Genomic DNA, 24424 nt, shown 5'->3' on the forward strand with positions numbered 1-24424 from the left:
GCTACACAAAGAAGAAATGCAGATGATAAACGGGTATTAATTGGACAAATATATTATATTAGAACTGACATGTGATTACATTTTCACGCAAATTGGGTGCATATATCCTGAGAAATCAGTACCCAGAACAATCACCTCTGGCCATAATAACGACCTTGATATGCCTGGGCATTGAGTCAAACAGAGCTTGGATGGCGTATACAGGTACAGCTGCCCATGCAGCTTCAACACGATACCACAGTTCATCAAGAGTAGTGACTGGCGTATTGCGACGAGCCAGGTGCTCGGCCAACATTGACCAGACGTTTTCAGTTGGTGAGAGATCTGGAGAATGTGCTGGCCTGGGCAGCAGTCGAACATTTTCTGTATCCAGAAAGGCCCGTACAGGACCTGCAACATGCGGTCGTGCATTATCCTGCTGAAAAGTAGGGTTTCGTAGGGATCGAATGAAGGGTATAGCCACGGTTCGTAACACATCTGAAATGTAACGTCCACTGTTCAAAGTTCCGTTAATTCGAACAAAAGGAGACCGAGACGTGTAACCAATGGTACCCCATACCATCACGCCGGGTGATACGCCAGTATGGCGATGACGAATACGCGCTACCAATGTGCGTTCACCGCGATGTCACCAAACACGGATGCGACCATCATGATGCTGTAAACAGAACCTGGATTCATCCGAAAAAAATGACGTTTTGCCATTCGTGCACTCAGGTTCGTCGTCGAGTACAAAATCGCAGGTGCTCCTGTCTATGATGCAGCGTCAAGTGTAACCGCAGCCATGGTCTCCGAGCTGATAGTCCATGCTGCTGAAAACGTCGTCGAACTGTTCGTGCAGATGGTTTTTGTCTTGCAAACGTCCCCATCTGCTGACACAGGGATCGAGACGTGGCTGCACGATCCGTTGCAGCAGTGCGGATAAGATGCCTGCCATCTCTACTTCTAGTGATACGAGGCCATTGGGATCCAGCACGGCGTTTCGTACTACCCTCCTGAACCCACCGATTCCACATTCTGCTAACAGTCATTGGATCTCTACCAACGGGAGCAGCAATGTCGCGATACGATAAACCGTAATCGCGATAGGCTACAAGACGACCTTTATCAAAGTCGGAAACGTGATGGTACACATTTCACCTCCTTACACGAGGCATCACAACAACGTTTTACCAGGCAACGCCGATGAACTGCTGTTTGCGTATGAGAAATCGGTTGGAAACTTCCTCATGTCAGCACGTTGTAAGTGTCGCCACCGGCGCCAACATCGTGTGAATGCTCTGAAAAGTTAAGCATTTGCATATCACAGCATCTTCTTCCTGTCGGATATGTTTCGCGTCTGTAGCACGTCATCTTCGTGGTGTAGCAATTTTAATGGCCAGTAGTGTACAATCCTGTCACTGAACTGTTCACAGTAACACACTCTCTGCCTTACCTTCCTATTCATAATGAATTCTACTCGTGTTATACCATTTTCTGCTACTGTTGATATTACCCTATAGTCATCTGACCAGGGATTCTGGTCTTCTTTCTATTTCATTTCACTGACCCCTACTATACTTAGATTGACCCTTTGCATTCCCTTTTCAGATTTCATAGTTTCCCTACCATGTTCAAGTTTCTGAAATTCCACGCCGAGACACGTACAACATTATCATTCGTTTGTTATTAAATGTTTTTCTCATGTTCACCTTCCCTTCTCAGTTCCCTCCCAGAAATCCGAAAGTAGTCTACTCCGGAATATTTTGGCCGGCTGGTGTGGCCGAGCGGTTCTAGGCGCTTCAGTCTAGAGCCGGGCGACCACTAGGGTCGCAGGTTCGAATCCTGCCTCGGGCATGGATGTGTGTGATGTCCTTAGGTTCGTTAGATTTAAGTAGGTCTAAGTTCTAGGGGACTGATGACCTCAGATGTTTTGTCCCACAGTGTTCAGAGCCATTTGAACCACTTTCAACCGGAATATTTTCCAATGGAGAGATCTTCAAGAACTTGTTTCAATTACAGACCACATGTCCTATGGATACACGTTATGGGTCTTCAATGCAGTGGTTTCTACTTCCTTCTGATCCAAATGCCGTGGATCATGGCTGATTATTCCTTTTTTATGGAAGTTTCCCAACCCAGGGAAAAGAGAATGCGCTGAATCTCTGTTCCCTAATTCACCTTTTTGACAAGGCCGTTGGCAGAAAGAGGTTACCTTCCATAAGAAACAAAAATTGAATGTAAGATTCTTTGGGAAGCCTACCCGAACCCGACGATTTGCAGGATGAAGAGAGAACTAGGACGTCAGATACATCGCGATGAAAAGGTGCAAGAAACTCCTCATAGAGAGCTGGCGTAGCACTACAAGGAAGTAAGTAAAATCAAGGGACGGTATACGGTATGAGCCGGCCGCTGTGGCGAGTGGTTCTAGGTGGTTCAGTACGGAAACGCGCGCCTGCTACGGTCGCAGGTTCGAATCCTGCCTCGGGCATGGATGTGTGTGATGTCCTTAGGTTAGTTAGGTTTAAGTAGTTCTAAGTCTAGGGCACTGATGACATAAGATGTTAAGTCCCATAGTGCTTAGCGCCATTTGAACCATTTTATTCTGTATGATGCCACTCCAGTGAAAAGATCGGATAAATACCGGGAAAGTTCGAGCATTATATTAGGTTTCGATAACGACCTGAGACCATCTATAGAACGAATGGTTATGAGATACCTCCTCTGAGAATGCGTTGCAATCCGAATTAAATGATACAGAGAAAACAACTCATCTTGAAGAATCAAAAATGGCTCTAAGCGCTATGGGACTTAACATCTGAGGTCATCAGTCCCTTAGACTTAGAACTACTTAAACCTAACTAACCTAAGACATCACACACATCCATGCCCGAGGCAGGATTCGAACCTGCGACCCTAGCAGCAGCACGGTTCCGGGCTGAAGCGCCTAGAACCGCTTGGAGACAACGGCCGGGTCTTGAAGAATCGAACGTGGCTGGAATCGCAAACGAGTCATCATTTTAGCCGCTTTACCAGCGCTAAAATGCAGGACTGGGGTTCGAAGCCGAGGTTTGGCAATGGCAACCCACCATGACATCAGAATGGGATATCGCATCTCCCCGCTCCCCTCAAACGGTAGCAGTAGATGGGTCCGGTAGACGTAATATATTTAGCTTCCACGTAGGGTGAAAATGTTGTACCAGCTGCGGGACGTGATTAAGAGGCATTGAAACAGCACAGTGGACAGTGAAGCTGGCAGGAATTACACCATTTGGCAAGAGTTAGCTACATATGGAAGCAGACGAATAAAAACGGTCCGGCCGGCTACTAGAAGTAGCCGAAAATACGTGAAACGCAAAAATCTGGGATATCTGCAGTTCCAAACATCCTATAGATTCTACGATATCACAATTTTGAAGTTTACGACAATATCGGTAGTAGGGAGTTTGATCCACAGTACGTAAGATACAATTAAAATCCCAGCCCATGAAAATGATCCATGTAACTGAATGGCATTATCCTTATAAAAATGTGAGCAATCTTATCTCAGACGAGATCCAGACGGAGCACAAAGAAAAATTAAGGCTAAATCTCAAAAAAGACACCGGCGTCCGGAGGTTCAAAGTCTGTCATCGGAATATGGTCATTATAAATTACAGCCATACCAATAGGAGTTTCTGGTGCAACATTAAAAAACATAGAATAGCCGTGGCAACAAAGCACATCAAAAAATACTTATTGGAAACACACAGTATCAGCTTGGGAATCGTAAGTAACGCAGTGAGCCCGTAATGGAGAGTTTATTACTTTAACATTTGCGTTAAGAAACGAACATCCCAGCATTAGTTAACACATGTAAGGCATGAAAGCACAACTACAAAATAAAAAAAGGGAACGTTACGTCCTGCACTCCTCCAGCGCCGTCAGACTTCGGAGACATAAGGTACAGGATCTGAATGACCTCCATCGGAATATGCAGATTCCATGCTTTGTTTTTTTCATCGCGACGCTGCACGCTCACGTTGAAAAAGTTGTTTCATGCTACTGCAAGACAACACAACTTCTTGACGCGGAAGTGAGAGGGACTCAACAAGGTTCACAGCGGGGAGGGAGGTGTCCCCACTCCATTCAACGGAATGTAAGAAACACAACCGGGAGCGGTGGACATCATCATCAGATAAAGAAGTGATAGTCAATGTAGAATCTCATCCGAATCTGACTACCCGGAAGAGAATCTGGAGTATGTTGCTGCTCCGTCGTATCATATTGAGGAAGGAGTCGCATTTCACTAGGACACTGTGAATGCACAACAGCAAATGATGTCTCCCTTAAATCATCGGAATCCACCGACACAGACGTTCCTACGGGTGAAGAAGAGGACGCAGATGCGTCATTCATTTCACCATCGACAGAACGAGCCTCGTGATCTCAAACGAAACAAGCATCACCAAAAGTATCATCACTGGAAGAAGCAATCTCCACCGCCACCCTCTCGGAGAGCTGAGAATAAGCAGGGTGACTTCAAAATCGTCACCTCCTGATTCCGCCGGCGTTTAAAATGCGCTGCCGCCGCCGGCGTCTTAACGGCAGCAGGGCCGCATCTGAACATGCCGCTAACGGCGGAAAGTCGCGCGGAGTGGGGGGCAATGTTTTCCCAACGTCCTCTAAAGCTAAAGAAGTACTGACAGCAGATTGCGAAGACACTAATACAGCTTATGACCACGGACCCAACGACCCAACTTGGAAGATATACTGTGAGTGTGTGGAAAGTGTCTCCATTCGGTGCAGCCCATTCTAGAAGTGTCAGCAATTCTGAATGGAAAAGATTCATGCAATCTCTCAGTAACATAGTTAACGGCTATAACACAATTACCGGCTACAAAAGTGCACTAACTTTCTTGTCGTTCATTTAATTTTCAACCAAGTAATTACAACACAATTACACGTTTTCACATTTCGCTATCAACGATACACAGCAGTAAGGAGTCACATTTTGCAGTCCAATCGCTTTTCCACGAGCAGTACAAAGGTCGCTGACCACATCACTCTTGCAAATTAAGCATCCTCAGCCATTGTTTACAGGAACGCATTTTAAAAAATAGGTCGCTTAACGCATACAAAAAAATACTCTTTTAATAAAGTGCAAATAAGTCCACTACATTACCATGAGCTCAGTGCAGTTGTTTTGCTTACTAACGTAAGGAAACTGAACACGAAATCATGGCGAGGTATAGTCTGTACGTAAACTTAAAATCGAACAGCGCTCATTGTGCAGAAGTTGCCTTTCCCGAAATACCACTACAGCTGCCGTACAGTAGACTAAGAAACAATTTCTCCTCAAGCAGTGCAGAACAGCGTGCAATGATTTACGCTGATTCTGTCCATATTATCGTTACTACAATATTTCTGCATTCAGCGTAGTGCTAATGCATGTTTTGGGGAACAACGACCCCCGCCCCCACGGCTTGTCTGCGCACTTCGTCGCTACTGCTTCATAAGGTACGTTGTGGAGGTATAACTCTGTGGAACAATCTGTAGCTGCTTCTTGACACACAGTGAGATATGATATGGGATCTTCAGTTTGCAGATATATGGGGGAGAAAGCACATGGCCACAATCCATCGATCTATGTTCCTTTGCTGTTGTACTCCTCATACCCCCCCCCCCCTTCTATTTCACTCTGTTACTCCCCAGGAACACAACCTATGCCTTAATACGTATCTACTGCGCGAAGACACATAAACGTAATTTTATACCGCGAAAATAATATTTTGGATAATCTGCGATTGTCCTATTCCCTTCAACGCGGAACTATTTGTCCTAAATAGAAAAATAAACAGGACATTTTTTGTAGAAAATTTAATGTAATCTACTTTTGTACTGAGATACGTTTTCACTAGCAGCCATAGTTTTCGAGGTATTCGAGAGAAACATAGAAAAGCGACCTTTAAACCCCAAACCTCAACGCTCACACCCCCGCTCAGGATTTTCTGTCCTATTTTTCCTTCATTCACTGGACTACCAGTGGTCTGAAGCCTTCCACCAAATGAGTTCTCTCATTGCTGCTGTTCTGTACACATCACGTTAGAGAACGTCTTTGCTAGAATCATCAATGACAATGAAGGTGTGCTGCAGTCCTGAAGGAGTATTCAGGCAACTCATAGGTTCAGGCCTCTGTGGGCGAAAAATAGAAAGTGAGAGATCGAAAGCCGGCTTGGTTCAAATTTTCCTTGACCAGGACACATTTAAATCAACTAATTTTTACCACACAGAAAAAGTCACGCACAGCGATGAGGGCGAATCGCAAAGTACTCGAAGGTTTCAGAAAAGCTCTGATAAGTCGCATTCTCACTGTGAACAACGGCAGCTCTCACACTGTTGCAGCTCTCATACTGTGGATTTACTTTATCGATATATTTAGAAACATTCCTAAAGTAAGAATAGCTAAATTAACAAGCCAATGTCTTAGAAAACTATTTAAGCGGCTAGTACTATACATTACCCAGCACGAGAATACCACGTTGGAGTTAATGGACAGCATGAAAGTTATAGAACTTGAGGCGGACCAAGTAACAGAAAGTGAAAGAATTATCCTGCATAAGAAGTTTCTTCCACTGGTTAGCTGAGGAATGAAGTAGATTTCATCAGACGAAGAAAGTTTCCCACAATGGAATAAGCCTCATCCTCAAGAGATTTTGTTGGAATAGAGTATTATTACATACTACTTATAGTTGTGCCCATCGTAGCACTGTATGAAAATTAAAAGTTAACAATTAGAAAGACCAAGCAAAGGAAAGACTGATATCTCAACTTTAGTGTTTCGCCAGAGTATTAAAAATGAAATAGACTGACGGAGTACATCAAAGGTAAGCAAAAGGAAAATATATATCTTAAATTGATGACGTACCTATTGATGGAGGAAACTAAATGAATGACGTGACTGTAACCGAAATCAAAGAAGAAACCAAGTGTAGGAAACCTGGTAATTATAGTTTCAGATTATTATTTACTATTGCTTGTATTGTTGTAAGTCTTTAACGATTTATTGTAAGCTTGGACCTTCTGTAAAATGGAACATTATTACTGGACTACCCTCTCAGAATAGTTTCTTTCGACTCTATTCGTTAAATTATGTGGAACAGACAGTAGAATAATGGCCATTGCAGGTTATTATTCTTTCTTTCTTCTAATTCACTAAAGATGTATAGGATGGATAATTTTCTAACAGCAAGGTATCGTTGTCATGGTTTAAGGACGGTGCCTTAAGCTAGGGGTAGAACTTAATAACAGTCCGGTAAATTCAGTGTTAATTTCCTCGCAGACTACTCTTCGTTTTCATAGCTCAGCCTGGCCTAGCATCTTACCTGATAACATCTTAAGGTAACAACAGCGTAGAGGCTGTTAGTCACTTGTATTGTACACTGCCGTAATCTCCACCTAGAGGCATAATAACTGCCTGTAAAGATATCTCTGGACGGCACGAATTTATTTCACCCACAAAGGAGAAAGACCGCGCTGTAGAATAAGAAACGGTGAGGTGGGAGTAAAGGGTAGTAAATTAATTGCGTGTTGCTTGACGTATAAAATAAGAATAAAGTGGAAGCATTACACCGAGGAGAGATAAAAACGAAACCGCCTCACATTTTTAACCAGGCTTCTTAGGTAAGAGGCAGTTTTATCAGCTTCGGCCCATACACGACTTGGACGAGTACAAAATCCGTGTAGCCATCAACGTGCATGGACCTATAACTTAATATTTTCTCGCGATACGGAGATATTTAAGGGGAATCCTTGTGAAACGTTTAATTTCGTTCTCACTGATTTCATCTTCTATGTAACGCCATATTTTTACTGTACAAAGTAGCACTTTTTCTCTTTTATTTATTTTTCTTCGCCTTCATCTTGCACATTTCTCGAATTCAAATACAATTAATTTCTTCTTGTTATCATAACATGAGGAATAGGTAAATATATACTTCTCTTTATGATGACAACATGAATATGCAAGTATCATCTTTCCTTTACTGCTTTAAAATCAAGTATTAATTTACTAATAAATATATTAGAGTTAACGCATTGGAGGCAGTTCTTTAGATTTGTTCAAAAGAACTTGTTACACTGTAAGACATACAGATGTCTTACACAAACACGAATGGTCAGTCCACTGTTGAATTCTATTCCTATTCTGAGAAATAATCGTAACAATTTCACACAATGCGAATATTTTTGCACATGGTAACGACAATAAAAGTGCAAACTGCATTACATTATGTTCTTCGGTTCTTTGCTAATTTCCTTCGACATTCACAGGCTGTATGAACTGTCCTACCTATCCCACGTCCTACGAACAATCGAAACTTTTTCCAGGAATATACTTTTAAAGAACATGGATTTACTTTTGTCAGGTCCTCCTACAAATGAATTCTGCTGTGTTTTTCTAGTTTCCAATACTAACGTACCTAACCAACTGCGGTAACTTCTTTGACGAACAATTAGAATATTATCTTAGGTTCCAGGTTCGATATCAGACTCTGCTTAAACTTCGAGCAAGAGGCAGCTGCAGTCTTCCGGCATAAGGAAAAACCTTGGTTCTGCCAACGACCTTGCCAAGAAAGAAGGAGAAGCAAATAGAGTTTCGAGGCAACCTTTTGCCGTTGGGGTAGGAAACTGTTCTTTAAATGCGAAGGAATCGGCAATAATCAACACTGTGGTGGATAAGAACTGGAAATCACTGCACAGAATACACAATGTATATCTTCTGCACGTAAAGCTGGTAACTGGAAAAATCTATGACGATCTTTCTACTGGCAAAAGATTACAGATTAGTTCCCCATTCCGGTATTAGCGAGGCGGATATAAAGGGGGATGTGAGCATGGGAAAAATCAACAGCTAACGAAACGGAAAAATTCTACGAACGCTAGCGTTAAATGTCAGAAGTCTGATTGTATTAGGGAAGCAAGAAGGAAAATGCCAAGGCTCAACTAGATATACTGCTCTTCAGTTAAGTGAAATGGAAACAAGCAATTTGGAAAACAAAATTAGAATCAAGAGAGAATAGGAGAATGGAAGACAGAGAAAAAATGTACCGGTATAGAAACAGCATAAGACATGGATGTAGTCCTTCGCTCATACTGTTAAAAATGTACGTCGAAGAAACAATTACAGAAATTAAGTTTCTTGAGTGAGATTAAAAACTCAGTGTAATATCTGTTATTTACAGATGTTAAGATTCGCTGATGACATTGCTGTCCTGAGTTCATTACTGAGAATGGATTATACGGGTGTAGCAAAAGATATGACTAACTTTCAGGAAACATTCTTCACACGCAGGGGAAGAAAATGCGTTAATGTACATGGTTCCGGAATCACATTGTTTCCATGCTAGAGCTCATTTTGTACTCCTATTCATAGTCACATTAATCATGGGAAACTCACACAAACAGAACGTACCAGCACTACAATAAACTTTCTGTTACACTAAATGTTGAAACTACGCTCTTCGTTACATTATGAAACACTACCCTATGTAAAATACTCAAAATGCCCTCCGTTAGCAAGAATACATGCGTCGATCCACCGGTGCATTGAACCGATGGTGACGTAATGTGTCTCTGGGGAATCACGTCATCAACAAAGATTTTGTGTCAATGTTTGGTGATTATTAGGCCCCATGTTTTCCAACCAGGCTCACCGAAGAAATTTAGCATGCTTTCTTAGAGAAAACCTGTTCTGCTGGAACATGCACCTTGAAGGGTGAGATCAAACGTATTTCATTCACGATGAGATTCCTCATTTCAGCTTCAATGTTCGTAGGCTTCTAAATATCAGATTCCGCTACAGATGAAGGAGTAGAGCTGGATCTATTCTATGGCCTCCACACTCTCTGGACCTATACCGGAGTCACTTTCAGTTGTGATGACGTTTCTAGACCATTGTATTCGGAGCCTCGGTACAAATTGTACAGAGCTTTCGTACCTTGTTGTGCAAGGCTGTGAAACAATACGTAATTCTCTAGGAATACATCACCGCTTTAGAGATTCAGTGCGACGACGGATTGATGCATCTATACTTTCAAACGGAGGGCATTTTCGACATTTCATTTAGGAAAGTGTTTCATACTGTACACTATAGGATATGTTGAAAATTTCATGTAATACGAGGGCTATCCACAAAGTACATTACGTTTTGGAATTAAAAATAAATAAAGTATTGGAAATTTTTTTATTATATACAGATGAAAGCCACACTTAAATACTACTTTTCTACATAGTTGTCATTTAAATTAAGGCACTTATCGTAGCGATGGACGAGCTTGGAAATTCCTTCGTCGTAAAATTCGGCCGCCTGCGCCTTCAACCACGTGGCGACTGTCTTTTGGGACAGAAAAGGTGTGATTTTTGTGTATTTCCTGGAAAGAAGCACTACAATAAACTCTCAAAGGTATTGTCAAACTCTGCACAACCTCAGAAGAGCAATACAAAACAAGCGCAGTGGAAAGTTGGGCTCTAAGATCTTGCTGATTCACGACAACGCCCGGGCCCACACGGCAAATGCCACTCGTGAAGTTCTCGAATCTTTTAAGTGGGAGTTGCTTCCTCATCCGCCGTACAGTACCGCCCTGGCACCGAGCGACTTCCACTAATTCCCAGCAATGAAGAAGTGGTTGGCTATGCAGCGTTTTGATGACGACGCACAGCTTCAAGAAGAGGTAACCACGTGGTTGAAGACGCAGGCGGCCGAATTTTACGACGAAGGAATTTCCAGGCTCGTGCATCGCTACGATAAGTGCCTTAATTTAAATGGCAACTATGTAGAAAAGTAGTATTTAAGTGTGGCTTTCATCTGTATACAATAAAGAAAATTTCCAATACTTTATTTATTTTTAATTCCAAAACGTAATTTACTTTGTGGATAGCCCTCGTACAATGTTCAGTGTACTAGTGGACCATTCTTTTCCTGTGTTTCCCATAACATTATGAGAAGAAGTAGATAATGAACTGTAACATGAAAATTAAGCGTTTCCCGAGCCATGTTCAAATAATATATTTTCTTGAACTTTTGGTCACATCCTTTAGTTAAAGCCTGTATCATAATTTACGCACTGAGACTAGAGTTCATCAGTTCGAAAAGTAATTTGTTAATTTGTTACTATAAGAAACTTGTGATCCACGCCGATACAGGACTAAATATTCACTATAGATTATTCTTTTTTTATCTCAAAATTATCAGTTTGGCATCCTCTGCCATAGGTATAACGTTGACCCTAAGGGACTGGGACATCTTGTTTATTACTTAAGAAGTAGCAACTCAGTCATTGACTATCACCATCTACGCCAGTTACATTTGACCTGCACCTCTTCGTATCTCGTAGATACCCATATCTCTTATTTACCTGCAACGTGCGGCATTAATGTCTTACAAACACGGCTTCGGGAAATAGATTCTTAGATTTCATCGCCACTATTTAACACAATGAAAAAAGGATCTGTTCTTTGAGTATATCGATGAAATATTTTTGTGTTATACACTTTACTGAGTAAGCGACTGTGCTAGCACTGTGTTTAAAACGGATCTCGGTACTCAACTGATACGGAGAGAGAAGGAAAAAGTTTTCAGCTCTTTCATTGCACACTGTCGACGTGCAATCAGAGAAAGCGAGTTACGCAACCCATTTCCAGTATCTAACTCACATAACCGGTGCGGACACAGGTGACGTGCTTCAAAGTATTCATGAGATGCCACCGAAACTGTGTTACGCAATCAATCGTAAGCTAAGTTCGTTTCCCCTTGTTCGCTGTCGAACGGCTCGTGCACGCAGATCCCACGTCCCTGTGATGTCGATTGCATCATAATGATTAAAAATTTGTCTCGGCAGCCTCAATCAACTGCGCAAAGGCAGTGACAAATGAAACAGCGCTAATCCGCTTCCGGGGCCAATTCCGGATGAACACATCTCTCTGCAAACAGCAATCAGCGGCCTACATACGGGAATACTGGCTTCTACCCGCCCTGCACATTATACGGCAGTAAACAGTATTTGGCAATCAAATAAAACATTAATTGCACCGACAAATCGAGAATTACCAACAGAATGAAGAAAATATGACAGGCACCGTAACCAAAGCAATATTTTTACTTTCTAAATATTTCAATAATTTCAAACAATTACCTATAAAATCCACTTCATATTTAAATCAATATAAGACAATAACACTTTACTACTATTTTCATCCTCTATTAGTCATGCTGACCCGGTACGTTTTGTAGAGGTTGATTCGTAGAGAAACAACAACAGAAGTAGATGTTCATAATTTTTAATTACGTGCGGCAGCTACTGTTCTTAACGAGCTGATGTTTTGCACTGGTTGCTCTAGAACTTCCAAGAAGTTCTGTTGTAACATTTATTGGAGAAATTTGTGGTTGTGTCCTGTAAACTGGACTGATCTGGTTTCCTATTCTTTAACTTCGTGTGTATCTGTATCGTGATCCTGAACAAGTCAAGTGGTGTAATTACGTGAACGCTATCTGATACAATGAGTCACAAAAACTATCTGAAACTGTGTACAATATCAGAAAACCTAAAACTATATGCTAAAGAACTGTCCTGTGAAATTCTGTACTGTACAGTGCAGTGAACAGTACTACTATGCGTGACGTCAAAGCACACGACTTGAAACTCCACCACACAAAGCAAACAGAATAGAGATTCTGCGTAAAATTACGAACAGAATTTTGAAAAAACATAGCATCCAAAATATTTCCTTAAAAATTCTCTGTACCTTGACGTGTGCAAACAGACTAAAGAAAATTCAAAACATTAGATAATACAGACCCAAATGTAAAACTGCACCGTAAGAATGAGACGGTCTGCATAAGAAATGAGATCTGCACTAACCTTTAGCAAAAATGAACCTGTTAACAATTCTGAAATGCAAAGCTTAACTGTAAATTATTTAATTGTATCCTGACTTTGATGTAAGACTGGCCGTAATACTTTTTCATGTCTTACCTGTGGCGACGGAAACTTAGTAGAGCTTGTAAGTGATTAACATTAAAGCTTTGCACAGTGCAATTTCGAAGACACGCAATTATTCTATGCGCATTAAGCACTGGTCTTAGCCACTGTGTTCGACGAAGTGCAGTGCACCAACATACAATTTAAGACTTCAGATTTTCGTGAGGAGACTTTGGAAGACATTGTATTTACTGAATGGCTGAAAGGAGACTATCTTTTAATAACTACTTGGTGAATACTGAAAGTCATTTCTCGACAACTGCAGTCATTTTTAGAAAAATAGCTTCTAAATATGTGGCTCTGTCATGAAATTACGTAGTGAAATTGTAAAGAAGTGGTGAATCTATAACTTCTGAATAAAAGCCACTTGAATATCAAATTTTACTTGATCTCGTCTCTAACAATCAAACTAACTGACCCCAGTCAATAAATAAAAATCACGAAAAAGTTAACCTTTCACAAACTCAACATAAACTGCGCTCAAGCAAGCTATGCAGCGACAACATTACCTGAAAATCTTCAGACTTCTGAAAGCAATCTTTCCCAAATCATATTTCCGAAATTCAACATCCTCTTATCTTTACCTGTGTGCTTTGTTAGCAATTTCCAGACAGCTTAATGCCATCACCAACCCTCGACTCACTCACTTCTCACAGAACGCTACTGGCAATGACAATGCTACTGGCAACCAAGGGTCGCATCTGTGGTGCAACATATCGACTACTGAAGACTTGTGTTGGAAAAAATCCAGCGTACAAATACAAAGTATGACATATCGAATGAAAATAAAGTTTATATCTCGTCCATTACATACTAAAAAAATAAGCTAATAACCTGACACTGTTACTATAGAGAACCTGCCATTACTATTGAAAAAAGGGCCACAGTAAATTGAAATGGAAGATGTCGGAATTATTCAGTTGTCTTGAGTTACTGCACTTGACTACCGTCCAATACCATTGGCATCTATTTCATATGGAACCTGAGCACAAAGATTGTGAAGTAATTAGAACAGAACGATCTCCTTGTCAACCAGCATGGATTTCAAAAATATCGGTCATGCAAGACTCAAATGGCGATTTTCTCACCTGACGTCCTGAAAGCCATAGATCAATGACGTCAGGGGGGGTTAGTATTTCTTCATTTCCGAAAAGCATTTGATCCTGTACCGCACCAACGCTTATTGCGGAAAGTGTAATCAACGTGGTATCAAACTAAATTTGCGAATGAAATGAAAATTTGTTGTTAGAAAAGACGCAATATGTTATCTTGCATGGCGTCACCGACAAATGTGTAAGTAGCTTCAGACGTCCCCCAGGAAAGTATCTTTGGTCCCTTCCTGTTATGTAAAGGGACATGGAAATCAGTGTTTATTAAAGCCTCGACTTTTTTTCACATTACACAGGTATCTGTAAGGAGATACTGTTTTAAAAAACAATACTATATATTCAATTAGACCTTCATAACTGTCCAGGAAGTGCAAGGATTGTCGACTTGCCATAGATGTTTAGAAACGTAAAATTTTATACTTGAGAAAACACATTAGTGTAGTACACATTAGGGTAATACCATTGAATCACAACTGGAATCAGTAACGTTCAATACCTGCTACAGAAAAGAAAGCTTTGCACAGTGCAATGCGAAGACATACAGTTCCCTATCGTGCATGGTAAAAGACATAACATATTGCAATGTAAAAACACATCTTACAAGCTAAACAGACCAACGAAAGGCGTATTTTCTCCTTTTTTTGCGTTCCCTTTGGCCTACAGTATAGTATACATTATTTGAAAACATAATGAAAATTGAGGTTCGAAAATAACTGCATTAAGGTAATAATATATTCAGTATCAAAGCAAATGTAAACATAATGGAGCCACGGTTTACATATAGATAATCTTGCCAACGTTATTTTCTCAGGTCACTTGACAATAACAATAAAGCCGAAACAGAACTCTCTTATAAAATATTAAAGATATGTTATCTTATTGCAGCTTGTTTTGGACCTTTCATTTCATTTTCATTATTTTCTCTCCGTATCATTAAGTACAACACATTGTAGTTGGGATTTTAGTACAAATATCCACCCTTTGTCCTCAGAGGAGGTGCATAAACTCTTGGCATTCAGGAGATAAGACTTTATACTCGTTTTGCAGATATTGCAGTCCAACACGTCTGTAAATCATTCCATAGATCTCCAACATTAAACGACCTCTCTTTTGTTAGTAGAGTAATGTGCTCTAAATCACGTGACTCGCTGGGCCACATCCTATTGTTCGGGTCCCAACATGTCGCTTTTCTGTACAAATACCCTCTGCACAATTTAGAAGCATGTTTGTAATGATTGTTTTCTTGCAGTACAAACCCACGACCGATATGCCTCTTCCAAGAGAGGACTGCGTTGCTGATCAGTATCCTGTGATATTCTTCCTCTGATAACGTTCCACTAACCTTCACTACGATTTTATCACCCGCAAAACTTCCTCTCACCATAACTGACCCGCCACATGCTTCATCGTTGGCATCACAGAATGACTCTTCATACGTTCTCCATGAAACCGATGAACAAACTGTCGCCGATGGCTTCCAAATACTTCAAACTTAGAGTCGTCCGTGAATAACACCTTGGACCATTGTTGTACGCTCCAGTCGTTTCGTTACTTTATCCACTGCAATCTTTTCAGGTTATTTCCTTTGCGCGATAAAGGGTTTTGGTCGCTATGCAGTCCTTTAAACCCGGGTCACGAAGACATCGTTGCAATATCGAGGCAGAGATTGGGGCTGCTCGCGTAATATTTGTTATGACGCGAGTCGGTAACCGTTATGTTCCGAGGATCAAAATGATACATCCTCGTTGATAATATTAAATGGGTAGAAGTTGGCCAAAGGTATCTTTCGCGTTAGGAAAATCGACAGAAAGCAAACGATCAGTTGACACAAGCGCACTTAAAAGATATGAATGTTTCGAGATGGAGATATTCAATCACCGAATATTTGTTCAAATTCCTGGTGAACCTTCAGCTCTCCTTTATTTTGTATGACCATTATCAAGCATAAGCTGGCATAAACAGCTGAAGAGTTATAGCATTTGCAGTCGTTTATGCCAGCTTATGCTTGATAATGGCACTACAACCGAATCTAGTAGCGAAGCGAATTGTGCCAAATAAAGGACAGCTGAAGGTTCACTATGAATTTTAACAACACCCTTAAAATACACTGAAGTGACAAAAGTCATGAGGTATCTTCTAGTATCGTGTCGGGCCTCCTTTGGCCCGGCGTACTACAGCAAGTCGACGTGGCATGGACTCAACAAGTCGTTTGAACTCCCCTGCAGAAATATTGAGCAATGCTGTGTCTTAGCTTTCCGTAACTGCCAAAGTGTTTCCGGCGCAGGATATTGTGCACGAACTGACCTCTCTATTACGGGACTCATCTCGGGCGAGTGGGTAGCCAAATCAATCGCTAGAATTATGCTGAATGTTGTTCAAAGCAATCGCGAACAATTGTGGCCCAGTGATATAGCGCATTATCATCCATAAAAGTTCTATCGTTGTTTGGGAACATTAAATCCATGAATGGCTGGAAATGGTAGCCAAGTAGGCGAACATAACCATTTCCAGTCAGTTACCGGTTCATTCCATATAAGCAAAGCCCACACCATTATGAAGCAATCATAAGCTTGCAGAGTGCCTTGTTGACAACTTGGGTCCATGGCTTCGTGGGGTCTGCTCCACACTTGAACCCTACCATCAGGTCTTAAGAACTGAAATTGGGACTAAACTAAGGCCAAGGTTTTCCAGTCGTCTAGGTTCCAACCCATATGGCCACGAACCAAGCAGAGATGCTGGAGGCGATACCTTGCTGTTAGCACAGACATTTGCGTCAGTCGTCTGCTATCATAGTCCATTATCGCCCAGTTCCACCGCACGTTCGTCGTAAGTCCCATGTTGACTCCTACGGTTCGTTTATGCAGTGTTGCTTTGCTGACAGGACTGGCAACTCTACTCAAATACCGCTGAACTCTGTCTTTATGTGAAGGCCGTCGGCCACTGTGTTCTCCTTGGTGAGAGGTAATACCCGAAATGTAGTACTCTCGGCACGCTCTTGACACTGTGGGTCTCCGAATATTGAATTCCCTAACGATTTCCGGAATGGAATGCCCCATGCGTCTAGCTCCAGCTACCATTCGGCGTTCAAAGTCTGTTATTTCCCATCGTTCGGGCATAATCATATCGTAAACCTTTTCACACGAGTCACCTGAGTACAAGTGACAGCTTCGCCAATACATTGCCCTTTTATACCTTGTATGCGCGATACTACCGCCATCTGTATAGACGCCTAACGCTATCACATGAGTTTTGTCATCCGAGTTTAAATATACTGTATTCAAGTTGTGGGTGAAGAAATGCCACAGTGTTGCAACTTGCGGCGGACGTGGCTAGCTATAGACAGAGGACAGACACGGTCGTGAGTCTAAGAGCAGTGAGCGTTGGCCGATAGAGCTAGCTATCAACAACTTTGTGTACCGGTCGGCACCAACTAGCAACACAGATGTAATCTCGACTAGCTCACTGAAGCCACTTATAACACTGTCTTGGAGGTCTTCAGTGATCGTTGGCCTGAAGGTTCTTTAATAGTGGCGATGATTAAAGCGTCGCTCATAGCGCCCGAAGGAATCTTCTAGGCACCAGCATTATCGATAAGCTACGATACTACAGTATTTACTTCCTCGCGAATTTCAGGTCCAATACGGGAACTCTACTGTTTACTCTGCACGCATATGAACTGATCATCCCTGTGTGATGTTACTGGGGGTTTTCCAGATCCCGAAACACTTGCATTGGCACCAGTTTGGTTGATGGTTCAAATGGTTCAAATGGCTCTGAGCACTATGGGACTCAACATCTTAGGTCATAAGTCCCCTAGAACTTAGAACTACTTAAACCTAACTAACCTAAGGACATCACACACACCCATGCCCGAGGCAGGATTCGAACCTGCGACCGTAGCAGTCCCGCGGTTCCGGACTGCAGCGCCAGAACCGCTAGACCACCGCGGCCGGCGTTTGGTTGATCCGCTGCAGTATGTACACCACTGTATATTGGGCTAAACCAACTTTTGTTACAATTGACTTACTAGCATAGCCTTCCTGAGGCAGAGCTACAGTTACAGCATGTCTTTCAGTTCTAATGTCCCGCTTCTGACGATTAGGAGGTAATAAGGTATGGATATGCTCAGATACACAAATGCACTACTAGACGCACACCATGTACTGTAAGCCAGTGCGAACTTATTCCTTTACAGCCAGCTGAAGGATTGGGGCCTATTCGAACGGAAGCGTTTTAAATAAAAGCACGTCAGTGATTTTTGTGGATAATCATCAGCGTCACTCTATGCGAAAAACAAGTCAAACACACAACAGACCCGCTTATTATTTTCATTTTAATACTTGTTTTATCATCAAAACGGGGATAAGACACAATAATCGAACTAAATCCCTGTTTTAACCACAAATCCATAGTCGTCATCGGTGATCGAAAGGTTTTGACCAGTGGTGTAGGTATAACAATATATAGGGATATGAAATGGGATGATCACATAGGATCAGTGGCAGCTAAGGCAGGACACAAATCTCTGTTAGTTGGTGGGAAAGTGGGAAAACACCACCAGGCATCATAAGACATTCCGTCTTCTCATACAATATTAAATACTAAACTGTGTGTGACTCACACAAACAGTGAATAACATTCCTTATTGAGATTATACAATCAAGAGCAGCATGGACGACCACAGGAAGCACACATGGAAGTCTGAACTCTCAGACACTTACAGATACACACCAGCTATCCTGCGAAAGCCTACTCTCGAAGTATTAAGTAACAGCATGGAGCAGTTTAGGAATATAGTACTTCCTCTTATGTACCGTTTCCACTGAGACCACGAAAACAGGATTAGACTAATTAGAGCGTACCAAGACGCATTTAAGAAGTACCGGAAGGCTATAATTAAACTTTCCCTATTTATCACGTTATAACACGGAAACCGTACAAGGACCAAACTTGGTGGTATTAATGCCAAGGACAAGAGGAAGAGAAATAATGCAGACTCGATTTAATTGAAACAAATGTGCTGCTACGGTAAATAATACCATTACATCCCGGTAATATTACTACTACAAAGGGCTCAATATGGCGCCCATCAGTGTCATGAAGAGTCTGAAAGTGCAGGACTGCATTCCGCACAGCAGAAGGAAACATGTCTGTAGATTCGCTGGCTACCTCTCTTGATATGCTGATCTTCAGATCAGCACGTACGTGAATGTTCACTTGGTAAACTCTGTCCTTCAGGTAGCCCTACAACCAGAAACCACAGAGAGTGACATAAGGTGATCGTGTCGGCTAAGCATTTGGAAACGATCGGCTAATAATTAGATCGTTTCTTAAAGTGCAGGTGAACTTCACGAGCGATGTGCGGTGGGACTCCATCTTGCATGAAAACTGTTGAGTTCAATGCGTCTCACTCCTATAGGGCAAGTATAACATGCTAGCGACGCATATCGCAGTAACGCTGGCCAGTCACATTGCACGTCTTTGGTTCTTGAGCGGAAACCGGTTCAAAAAAGAATGGGTCAACGATGAACGTAGCCGTGAAGCGACACCATACAGTGGCACGTTCGTCATACAGAGGAACTTCATGCACAGCAGCTGGAGGTGAAGAACCCCACACTCGGCAATTCCGTACGTTCACCTCACCCATCATAGAAAAATGAATTTCGTCTGCCCATATGATGGTCCAGGGCCAGCCGTCGTCTACTTCAATCCTTGCGAGAAAGTAGAGAGCGAAGTCAACACGCCGTAGTGCTTCGTATGGTGCAAGCTACTGTAAGCTATGGATCTTGTACGGATACCATTTGAGAATGGTTCGAAGCACCTTCCGTACAGTGGACCACGGGATGTTCAACTATCGTGACACAGCACACGCACTACCAGACTATCGAGAATTGCGCGCAGCATTGTCTGCCATAGTAATAGCGAATTCATCAGCCACCCGTGGTGCAATCGGAGCGACACGCACTTCTCCAGTTGATTCGAATTTCTTCATCACGTTCCGCATTGCAGGTGGAGAAAGAGGCCCCTTCCGTAATCCTTTCAGCCGGCGACAATTCTGGAAGAGCTGGTGCAGCATTACTGTTGTTTTGATAACAGATCACCAATAATGTCCAGCTCCTTTGGTCCAAGTTCCTTTTGTCAATAAGAGCACTGCGACTGGTCAGGCGTTTGAGACTATGGATCACGATGACTGATTGCAGCACCTGGCGGCCATAGTAGGAACTGGACGCTGGCACTGTGGTGCATGGAGATCATGCGTCATGCACCCCACAATCTGGAAATTAATGCCACTAAGTACGGTAATTAGTTTCCGTGTTATAACGTGTTAAATAAGGAAGTTTAATTATGACCACTCGGTATTTCCTCCCGTGCTCAGTTAGTGAATGAGACAGGAAGAACTATATGCTCCGCCGTGAAACACCCCTTGTCTTAATGACAAGGTGGTTTAAAGAGTGTTGAAGTATACGTACAAAGTGCTTCACTGTTTCACAAAGTTGTTGATAATGTCTTTCAAAGAATAAATTAGTTGTTCTCCGTAAAGGGAGTCCCCCATAATTTAGAAAAAGAGACTTTATCTTCTGGTCTGCACAAGAAATAGAATAATACCAACATTAAGGTAGCATATGGTGTCAGGCGGTGGAGTGTAATGAACTAAATTTTTGTTGTCACATATTGATGAAATTTTGAACTGGAAGACACTTGTTACTGAACTTGTCGGTAAGGATCTACAACTTTGCCTTTTCACATACTTGGTACTTTGGAAAATGCATCACCGACTAGCTGTTCCTAAACGCATATTGCTGTGGCTCAGTCTGGTTAAATGGAAAATAAAGAAAAGAGGAAGAGCACGTTTCTAATATGTGTGGGAACAGAACATAAGTCCTAATCTGCTAGTTCCCCCTTTCTCTGACCATATTCTTCACCCCCTCTTGCTCCAGTTCATCATGCCCCACCCCTCCCAACCCTCCCACTGTTTCTGTCCATCACCATTTCCTCATGATCTCTGTCCATAATTCCCCCCTCTTCCTTTCTTTCCGTCTCTTCTTGCACCCTTTCTCTCCCGCTTTCTCTGTCCATTACCCCCTTACCATCTCCATCTTTCTTCTCCAGTCTCTCTTCATCTCCTCCTGCCCTTCTCTTGTGCTTCTACTCCTTTCTACTGTCGATGATCATTTCCTCCCAGCCCCTGTCCATTTGCTATTCCCCCCCCCCCCCTCTCTCTGACCTTGAGTTTTCTTTTATTGTTGGTATTCTAGGCATAAGCCAATAAACCATAAACACAACTTTTTTGTGTTTATATATACAGGGTTGATCATTTTCACTCAATCATGGAGAATAATTCGGAATGGAGATGAGACAAAGTAATGTTTCAGATGAAAATTGTGGGTGGCACAGTGGGTCACGGATTGCTACTAAGTGGTCGTTACTATGAACGTGATTTTCAAAGTGATTTGGAAGTTAAATTGATTCTTTAAACTGTGAACCCCGCAAATTTTACATATAAAATAATACATTATTCAAGGACATGGATAGTTCAATGAAGGTCAAATAAGCAAATATGTTTATTGTTCTAGTAGGGATTAACTTAGAATAGAGGAGGGGTACACCAAAATACAATGTTAGACACAAATTGGAAGATCCATCCCAAGGAATGAGAGGTGAGGGACCTCATAAAATAACTTGTAAATAAATGATTTTTTATTTATGTTGATTCTGCCGTGCAAATGCCACAATAACATTTATGTGCTTTGATGTATTTATTGTTGCCAATGAACACATTAATGGAAACTTAAAGTTCAAATTTATTTTGCTCTTTACAAATTAGACTTCACGGATATGGTTTTCAATGAAAAAAACGCAGCCTTCTACTGATCTTTGACAGTTATGTTTAAAATCATGGTTTTTGGTAATGATACGTGACCCTTTATACCCCTTCCAAACTGAATCTATCATCGTACATTGCTGTATCCCTCCTCTGCTCTGAGTTAATCCCCACTAGAACTAAAAATATATTTGCGTATTTGTCCTTGATGGAACCTCGCCATGACCTAGAATAATGTATTATTTTGTACGTAAAATTTACCGTTCTTTTCGAATCTTGTAGCAAATGTTAGAGTTCCTATTTTAAAAAAATCAATTTAACATCCAAAGCACCTTGAAAATCACGTTCAAGCTCATGGTCGTTTGCGGAAATCCGTGACCCTCTTCGTCATCAACAAATTTTATCTGAAACATTTTGCTGTATCTCATCTATATCTCGTTTTATTGGCCATTATGGATTAAAATGATCGATCTTATATATACTGTGTGTATGTATGTGTGTGTTAGAATACAGCCATTATATATCAATATGTTTATTACAGTAACTTGTAAAAATTTGAAGTAAATCGGTCATGTATTTATTGAGATTTTTGGTAACAATATTACCCATTTAAACATTACATACATCTTTAGGTATTACACATATTAAATATACACAATCAGAGTTTCTCTGAATGTCCATCAGTGTACTGTCTGAAAATCTGAATTAAATCCGTCAAGAACATTCGGAACTCTTTGGTAACAAAGTTTCCCCTCTTATATATTACGTATTTATTTATATATTATGTATACGAAAATAGCTACACAAAAACCAACGAATATTGGAATGGTGCTGATTCCTCATGGTACAGAAAGCAGATCAGAAAAATGTCGAGAAGCAAAGAAAAAAGCATGCCAGATTTAAAATAGGGCAATATCCCGAGATTGGCGAAGTTTTACAAAAGCTCCAAATTTAGCGCGAACTTCAATGCGAGCTGCTTTTAACAGCTTCCAGAATGAAATCTGGCAGAAAAACTAAAGATATTCTGCTCGTACTTCAAGTACACCAATGGCAAGACGCAATCAGTAACTTCACAGAGCGATGAAGATGCTGATATTATTGATAACACTGGCACTACAGCATAGTTAAGAAACACGGTTTTCCGATATTCCTTCACTAAAGACGACGAAGTAAATATTCCATAAGAGCAACGGCCAACAAGAGTCACCTAGAATTAGATATCCTCGGTGTATCGAAGCAACTTAAAACACGTAAGGCCAGGCTTCCGATCCAGATTATATATCAGTGAGCTTCCTTTCAGAATACGCTGTTACAATAGTCACATACTTAGCAATCACATACAACCGCTCGCTCGGAGAAATATCCTACCCAGAAACTTGAAAGTTGCAGAAGTCACACCAAAACCAAAGAAAGGAAATAGTAGGAATCCGCTGAATTACAGACCCATATGACTAACGTCAATTTCCAGTAGAATTTTGGAACATGTATTGTGTTCGAACACTATGAATCACCTATAAGAGAACGATTTATTGACAAGTAGCCAACACGGATACGGAAAATATCTTGCTTGTGAAACACCACTAGATCTTTATTCTCATGAAGTAATGAGTGCTATCGACATGGGATGTCAAATTCATTCCATATTCTTAGATTTCCAGAGGACTTTTGACACCGTTCCTCACAAGTGACTTCTAGTTAATTCCGTATCTATGGACTATTGTGTCAGTCGTATGGCTGGATTCATGAATTCCTGTCAGAAAGGTCAAAGTTCGTAATAGTTGAAGGAAAGGCACTGAGTAAAACGAAAGTAATATTTGGCATTACCAAGGAAGTGTTATGGTTTCTCTGTCGTTCCTAATCTACATAAACAATGTAGGAGACAATCTGAGCAGCGTTCTTAGATTGTTTGCAGATGATGCTGTCATTTACCGTCATGATCATACTGAACTGAAAAGTGAATTAAGACATTTGGATGATTCAAAAAGTGGCAATAGACCCTAAATCATGGAAACTCTGAAGTCACCCACAAGAGCGCTAAAAATAATCAGCTAAATTTGAATTACATGATAAATCACGCAAATTTAAAGAGTGTAAACTCAAATAAATATTCTGCGATTAAATTACGAATGATTTAAATTGGAATGATTACATAAATGATGTTGCAGAAAAAACAAAAAAATGGTTCAAATGGCTCTGAGCACTATGGGACTCAACTGCTGAGGTCATTAGTCCCCTAGAACTTAGAACTAGTTAAACCTAACTAACCTAAGGACATCACAAACATCCATGCCCGAGGCAGGATTCGAACCTGCGACCATAGCGGTCTTGCGGTTCCAGACTGCAGCGCCTTTAACCGCACGGCCACTTCGGCCGGCCCAGAAAAAGCAAACCAAAAATAGTGATTTATTGGCAGAATACTATAACAGAGACTGCTTGTACTATGCATGTCCTCCGACTTTTGAAGTATTCCTGAGCGATGTGATATTGCGCCAGATAGG

This window comes from Schistocerca serialis, chromosome 7 (assembly GCF_023864345.2).
Source record: "Schistocerca serialis cubense isolate TAMUIC-IGC-003099 chromosome 7, iqSchSeri2.2, whole genome shotgun sequence".
Classification (NCBI taxonomy): Eukaryota; Metazoa; Arthropoda; class Insecta; order Orthoptera; family Acrididae; genus Schistocerca; species Schistocerca serialis.